The following is an 8,574-nucleotide window of genomic DNA, read 5'->3' on the forward strand; positions in this document are numbered from 1 at the left end:
CTTCCTTTTGCAATTTTCATGGAAATCCTTGTTAGGTTCAGGATCCAAAAAATAGGCCGATATGGTTTAAATTTACTAAAAAGTTAATTTTTTTATATTTTAAATTACTATTACGATATAATATTTATCATGAAGCATGAGGGAGTTCAAAAAATGGCCATAGCCGGTCCAAGGTTTTCATACGAATTTAAAATGCCGAAATGTTACTACTTAGCCACTTTTGTCAAGAAATTATAAAAATTGCCCTTTTTTTTCCAATATAACTTGACTTCTCAAAACAGGGCGTTTCATCGGTAACTACGCAACGTATATACACTCTCGATCATTGATGCGATGCTTTGATGCAAGGTAGCTGCGTCAGTTTGTTTCTTTGTCTGAGTTTGCCCGTATTTTAACTTATTTGTTTATTTACTTTGCTTCTAATTGAAAATATGCGCTCGCAAATTCAATAATCGCTCTTCGCACAATGCGATCATTGATCATTGATCATTGATTGACTTGTTGCGATTGTACTTTTTTTTCTGTTTTTTTTTTTTTTTTGTTTTTTTTTTTGTTGACAATACTGCTTAGGTTTTATGTGTTCGGCTTGTTAATTAATTGGCAGGCACGGCTGCTGGCTATTACCGACCTACGACGGGCTTAAGCAAATTTCTTTCACAATTACAACAAAAAATGAAGAGAAATTAAAACCGAATCATGCGATTTCTATATTCGATTTTATTTTCAAACTCAATCTATTGAAATCAAATATAAAATACAGTTTTCAATTCAATTTTTGAGACAAGTTCAACAAGGAGAGCCTGACCGAAACGCATAAACTAAATAATGCTTCCTTAAACGCTTATGTTCTTTTCAGCGTAACTCTTGATTTAAAACGCCTGGCGATTATCTCTACATATGTTTTTACCCCTTACCTTACTTGTGGTACAGGGTATATTAACTTAGTGCGGACGTATGTAACACGCAGAATGGCTTAAGATAGACCCATCTGCCTAGCTGTCTGCGCTGATGTACGTGCATGAAAATTCAACCTACATGTCGCAGTCTTCGAGTTATTTTGATAATATTTGGTGTACCGACATGCTTTAACTCAAGGACGTACTCTGCTGAAAATGATTTGAATCGCTTCACTTTTTCGACCATACATACTCACCATATAACGCCCTATTCTGAAAAGTAGTTATCAGAAAAAATTTACAATTTATTTCGATATTCTAGATTAGTGTGAAAACTTTGGTCCGGCTGTGATAATTTTTTGAATTCCCTTCTCCTATTACCGGTTCTACGAAAATTGAATTTTTATTTGGCAAAAATGTCTAATTTTCAATACTAATGAAAATTGACTTATGATAGTAAATTCACAAAGAAATCAAGTCTATTTTCTGGACCCTAACATATATATATATAGGCGTTATTACGAAAACCAAAAACGAGCGAATAACTGTACTAGGAGAAGTTGTATAGGATAGTCAGGCGTTGCCCGACTATAATGTTCTTATTTGTTTTTCTAGGAAATTTAATCCATTTTTTATAACCTACATCTCATGTGATACGAGGTCTGCGCGGATGAATACAACAACATCCAAAAGGATTTGGGTTAGATTCTCTTCTTGTTGTTATAGTGATCTAAGCTTGTCTGTCCGTCTGACTGTTCTGCCTGATATCTGTCAACGTAATCTTGTTGTTCAAGTTGAAAGTTGCAATTTTTAAGATGTTTTGATGAACTCCATTGAAAATGATTTGCACGTGGACCACTTGGCGCGCGACATATAACGCTTTATTTTGAATAGTCGCCGTATGAAGAAATATTGTAATATTCGGAATATCGCGAAAAAAAAATCGCTTAATAATAAGAATTCGGCATTCTAGATTAGTGTGACAAGGTTTGGATCGGATGCGGCAATTCTTTGGGCCATTCAAATTGAATCTTTATATTGTAGAAATGTCCAATTTTCAATTTCCCTCGTTAATAACAATAGTACTGTACTGAATTTGGACCAAGTGTGTCTGTCTTCTGGTTGCCAACCTCTAAAAGAGTTCTAATGAAAAATAACCCTTTATATGGCGAAAATGTCCAGCTTTTGATACTCTATGAAGGAAATTGTTTCATAAGAGTAATTTGATATAATACTTAAATGTATCAAATTTGGCTTCGAAATGAAAATAAGCCCTGATTGATTAAAGTATTGTTGAAAAATTCTCCCTAGAGAATATGGATTATATCAATCTATTTTTCACATCCTACCATGTATAGGAGCTCCCATTGAAGGTCAGGCCTTGTGTGGCGGCAAAATCGAATGGGTACGAAGTAAAGAAGCAAATGAATAATAATGAAATTTTTGACAAATACGTCCAACTTGATGTTATTTGACGTATTAAGCATCCACCAGTATGAGGGCTTTCATTAAAGGATGCCTTTTACATAAAAATAATGTATAATTTTTCATGTGTTATCATACTGTGTGTATCTAAGAGATGTTTCAGACTTGGGCTTTGTCTCGCTTGTATTTTCTCTCGTTATGTCCACATAAATGAGTGATGATTGATAAGACATAGATTTACGTATTTCGATGTAGTGATGTTATTCATAAGAAATTCCCTCCATAGAATCGAGCGGTTAACAAGACATATTCTCTAGCTTTTCAACGTCGTTGAAATTTTGGCCACAACAGCAACAAGTTTGTATATTAAATATATTTTCATATACTGTCATAAGTATTGATCAATTGAAAAAAAAAAAAAAAGAAAAGAAGATTAAATAAAGATTGTTCCGAGAGTTCTGTACTCAATTCATTTAACTTTAAATGATCACTTTCTTCTTTCAAGGTTAAGCAAAGCACTTCTTAATAATCGTTTTGAGTCAAGAGCAGACCTTAAAGATAGTTCTTCGAGGACAACGTCTAACAATTACAAAAAGCTCTCTAACATCTAACCTAAAAAGAACATAACGAACGAATGACTTTAAACTTCTCTCACACGTATGTATATATATATATATATATATATGTGTGTAAGGACTAGTTATAGTAATTTAACAAAAATTATTTCCATTGATATAATAAAACTTCTTACTCTTCGCAATTCTTATTCGCAATTTTTTATTTCTTTTAATAAACGTTTAGTAAATTCAATCACGATTGACATAAGAGCCGGTTGACAGTGGCAACTTGGACTCAGACCACAAATATTTGTGCGCAGACATTTGCGTAGACATTTCCAAGAAGACATTCTCACATGTAATGCAGCTAACTAATCTCACAAGTTTCCAGTCATCGAACACGCAAATGGTAATCTACTGTAATAATATATTGAACGTACTTTGGAAAGAAAGTTTCTTATAAAATTTCATGTGAAAAACGATCAATAAAACTAAAAAAATTAAATAAAAAAAAAAATAAATAAAAAAAAGAAAAGAAAAGAAAAGTGTAACAAAACTAATTCATTACTGTATCGTATCTGTACGTGCTTTAGCTTGTTGGTGTGTTACTCTCTGAATTCAATAAACATCCCATCGACTTTAAGCCGTAAGATACGAGCGTGTATTTCGATCTTATTATTATTATTGTTTTTTTTTTTTTTTTTTTTTTTTTCTTTTAGGTACATGCTTGCACATATATTTATCTATCTAACATGTAACGTCGAATTAATTAAAATTAAGCAGAATCGCGCATTTTAGTATTCAATTAAATATATGCAAAACACTTTGTAATTGCTAATGTGCCGCCGCGTTAACTATATGCAAAACAATATTATCGATGTCGGTATCCGCATTAATGAATTACTTAGTAATAGTTTTCAGAACTCGTATGTTTAGCAGTTTTCAAAGAATTTTGAAAAGAAATGATAATAAAAAATAAATTTAAAAAAAAAAAAAAAGAAGAAGAAGAAGAAAAAGAGTTTATGTTACTCGGAAATGAATCATATCTGCCCGCGTTATACTCGCTGGTGTTTTTTTTTTTTTTTTTTTTTTAAAATGTCATATAAATCAACAAATAACAAACAATTTAAACAAACACACACAAATAGACGCATACACATACATTAAAATAGGTAGGCAACGAGGCAAAAGTGTTTTATATACTTGACTAGCGTGTACGACTTTGGTAGTAGAGTAAGCGCAGTAATCGCAAGGTCGTTTATTTGTTATTATCGTTTTGTTGTAAAGTAAATAAGTGTTTTGAAACCATAACCATAAAAAGATCTTATTAATATATGCATAAGCGAATACGATGTGCTGAGTTTATCATTACATTTGTTACTAACGTTTTATGGAATCGCAGAAGCAGGTATACAATCTTAACTTTTATGACTAGTGAGCCACCCATTATGCTAATGGCCAACCCTTCTTTCTCTCTCTCTCTCTTTCTCTCTTTCTCTTTCTCTTTCTCTTTGAGTACATTATTGTCCTCCATTGAGTTAATCAAATAGTTCGCGCTAAATGAACAAAGTTAAATCGTTAATAAATAACTTTTTCCTTCTAATGGTGTTTTCTTCTTTTTTTTTTCTTCTTCTACAGGTAAACGCACAATTGTATGAACGCTTATGTAAAATTTCTTGTAGTTTTTTTCCTTTTTTTTTAATTGAATTTTATACATATATCACTTACTGTACATGCACTACAAACGAGATGTTTGATAATATTCAAGATTATAAACTGATACGACAAAGCATTTCCCTTCTTTTTTTTTGTTTTTTTTTTTTTTACGACATTTAGTAGATAAGTAAGTAATTCATTTAAAGTCAAGCTTCGTCTGCATTCGTGTGAAAATTCAAAAAAAAAAAAAAAAAAAAAAAAAAAAAAAAACACAAAATGCAGAAAAAGACTTTCATTACACATGCATGCATGCATTTATGTGTGTATATGTGTTTTGTTTGCAACATTGTAATTGATTTATTAATTAAACGCGTGCTTGTTTGTTAATATTGACTTTGTTCATTCGCATGGGGGTAGCGAGAGCAAGAGGCTTGCATGTCTATTATTATCTAATGCTTTTTAATTCTTGCAAACTCGTTTCTTACTTGCTGTAATATACTTTTAAAATAATATTTACTATAACCGCTATACATACACCATTATCATGAAAGATATGACGTTTCTTCTGTTTGCGAAAATAAGTGCATGGAGAAAAAAAATGCTTAAGAAAATCTAGTTTGCGTGAATTCACATTCAATTCTTTCTATAATGCATTATCTGTAATGTTTCAATTAGAGAACGAAAATAAAATTATAATCGGCTTATAGGAGAAATCCTCTAGATACCTAGATATGGCTTTTATTTTGTATACCCTACACAACTTTTGTGGTACAGAACAGGACACCCAGAAGGACACGAGATTAATAATTTTTTATTGTATCGATCAATTCAGAATCACTTTGTGCATCGATCTAAGCTTGTCTGACCCTATGTCCTTCTATCTATCTGATATCTGTTCAGGTATTTTTCTAATCAACCTGTATGTCGCAACTTTTGAGATATTTTCGATGTAATTTGCTATACTGACCTATTTTGGTTCAAGGACGAACGCTATTGAGAAATATTAATATTAATATTTCTATAATATTAATATTTAATAGCACTTAGGCATTTAAGATTGGTGTCAAAAATTAAGATGGGATGGGGGGAGTTTTTTAATCCTCTGCCTTATAAATGTGCCTACGGAATTTTAATATGATACGATGAGATCTAATTTTCAATATTTCTTTGAAGAAAATTTGTGCATAATAATAATTTGACATAAACAATAATCTTACTTAATTCCTGTAATGTAGGTCTATTTTTTGGATACCACCTCATAAAAAAGATCTTAATGAAAAGCAAGTCCTTATAAGGGGCAAATGTCTAATTTTTGATACTTTATGATGAAAATTGTAATTACGACATAAAATTTGGAATCAATCGGTCTTTTGTTGGCACTCAACAATAAAAGAAAAGATCGCTCATGAAAAAGCAAACACTCTTCTGGCGGCCAAGTCTAACTTGTGATATTTTGTAATGGAAGCATATCGGAAGTAGATTGAATTTGCCAAATTTGGATTCCCGTTTTGAGCGTCCGCCTTCGCATAAAAATAAAGTATATTTTTTTTACGTATTATTGCGAAACAGAATGAATATTTATATTAAGCGAAATGGTGTAGAGTGTCGCATCGCGGGCCTTGCCCGACTATAATGTTCTCACTTATTTTCTGTAAATTTAAAGTAATCATGTTCCCTTAGTTGCGTATCCCGTGTGTTAAAAATCATGACTCTTACCATGGTAGAATGAACAAATAATTACAGATCAATTTTAAAGTTATAGTTAAACTTGTGAGGAGGTTGTTGTTTTATTTGAATGAAAGCGGAAAAACAAAAGGTGAGATGGAGAGACAGCAAGACAGACACATGGTTCAATTTATTTCATTGCTTAAGCTCGAAAGCCTATTTTTCTCAATAAATTCAAAATAATTACGTATTCATTATATATATATATATATATATATATATATATATTATGTAAATATATATGTATGTGAATATATATGTATTTTTGAAATCGAGTACGTATACAAATGTCAAATGAAAAAGGCAAAGATTATATTTTTTGCTCCTATCCGAGCTTGAGAATCCATCTATCTGTGTATTAAAAACTTCGCAAACACAACAATGACAGCCACTGTACTTAAACACATTACATTACAAATACATACATACATACATACATTCATACATACGTAGATTATTGCGATGTCCCGTTTTGACAGGCATGCCTATATAAACATGCGTGTAGAATGCGCCTGAGAGATCGTGAATAATATATACACACATGTCTGTTATACGCAATTTTAAATCAGAGTGCGTCTACCATTCAGCATGTTATTCATACGTTCATGTTAAATATAATGTTTTGTAAACTTTGATTACATGAGGAGTCACGAGTGTAAAAATTATATACGTAAACACAAACGCCACTTACGCAAATACAAGCTGTGTATTCATAGATTGAACATACATATATATATATATATATATACATTATATAAACGTTATAGCTGTGAGTAAGGCACAATAATAACAACAATATTGACCTCATCGTAACTGAAATGGGTAAAAACTTCTTTTTTTTATTACCGTTTCGATTAAAAAAAAAAATAAAAATAAAAAAAAATTGTTGATAAAATTTATATATTTTTAGTGTTGTTGACATTGGTACAATATTTCTGGGAGCAAATTTATGATGACGATTTGAAATATGTTCCATTTCTATAAGGCTTACGAACGCATGGACAAAAATCCGCTTCTTTATTTCATACTTTTGAAGAAGCTAAAGAGCAGTTTTAAGCAAGTAACAACTATAACAACAACAATAATCAATAATGATAATCATTGCCACGTTCTTATAGAACTCAAGTACTTTTTCATTTCCATTTTATTAACATTTTTCTCGCCGTATTAGCATGTTAAGGATATATAGGAAATTCAAATAAGAATTTGAATGCTCGCTCGCGCCAATACGAAATTTATAATCATATTAAAGTGAATCTTAGGATTGCCTTTATCTCAAACCAATTAATAGGAATTACAAGGTACTCCCATACCGCGCTTTACACATGACACGTTGTACATGATTTTTGGCAGTTGGAAAATCTGTACGGTACAGTGTATTTTGTATATATTATACTATACTATACTAGTACTATACTGTACTATACTATACTATACTAAACTATACCAACACTATACTGTACTATACTGTACTAGTACTATACTATACTATACTAAACTATACCAACACTATACTGTACTATACTATACTAGTACTATACTATACTGTACTATACTATACTATACTATACTATACTATACTATAGTATACTAAACTGTACCAATACTATACTGTACTATACTATACTATACTAGTACTACACTGTACTATACTATACTATACTATACTAAACTATACCAATACTATACTATACTATACTATACTAGTACTACACTGTACTATACTATACTATACTAAACTATACCAATACTATACTGTACTATACTATACTAGTACTATACTATACTATACTAAACTATACCAATACTATACTGTACTATACTATACTAGTACTATACTATACCAGTAGTGCACTGTACTAGACTCACACCCTTTTTTCGTTAACACACCAAATTTCAAAAAATTGTTAAGAATAGTTCCCGAAAGAAAAGTTTAATTTTTTTTTTGCGCATTCGACAGATGTTTGTATATAGATTCGCATGATATAGGTGAATATAGGTGACATTTACTAGTTTGGCTGCACTAGAGCACTCAAATTCGGGTGTTCTAACATACCAAATTTCAAAAAATTGTTAAAATTAGTTCCCGTAAGCAGAATTTGAATTTGTTTAGTTTGTTTGAAAGGTATTTTCATGCAGATGTCCACAATACTATATTACGTTGTTTAATATGGACGGAGTAGGCTTTCAAATCCAACTATATCTTAGTTTTAATTATTTAACAGAGCTCTGCTAAGGCGTTAACAGAGTTTTCTTAACAGATATGGTAGGGGGCTTTGCTAGTTAAATTCGAATTTTTCTTCACATCCTTGACT

This window comes from Glossina fuscipes, unplaced genomic scaffold (assembly GCF_014805625.2).
Source record: "Glossina fuscipes isolate IAEA_lab_2018 unplaced genomic scaffold, Yale_Gfus_2 1, whole genome shotgun sequence".
In the NCBI taxonomy this organism is placed as follows: domain Eukaryota; kingdom Metazoa; phylum Arthropoda; class Insecta; order Diptera; family Glossinidae; genus Glossina; species Glossina fuscipes.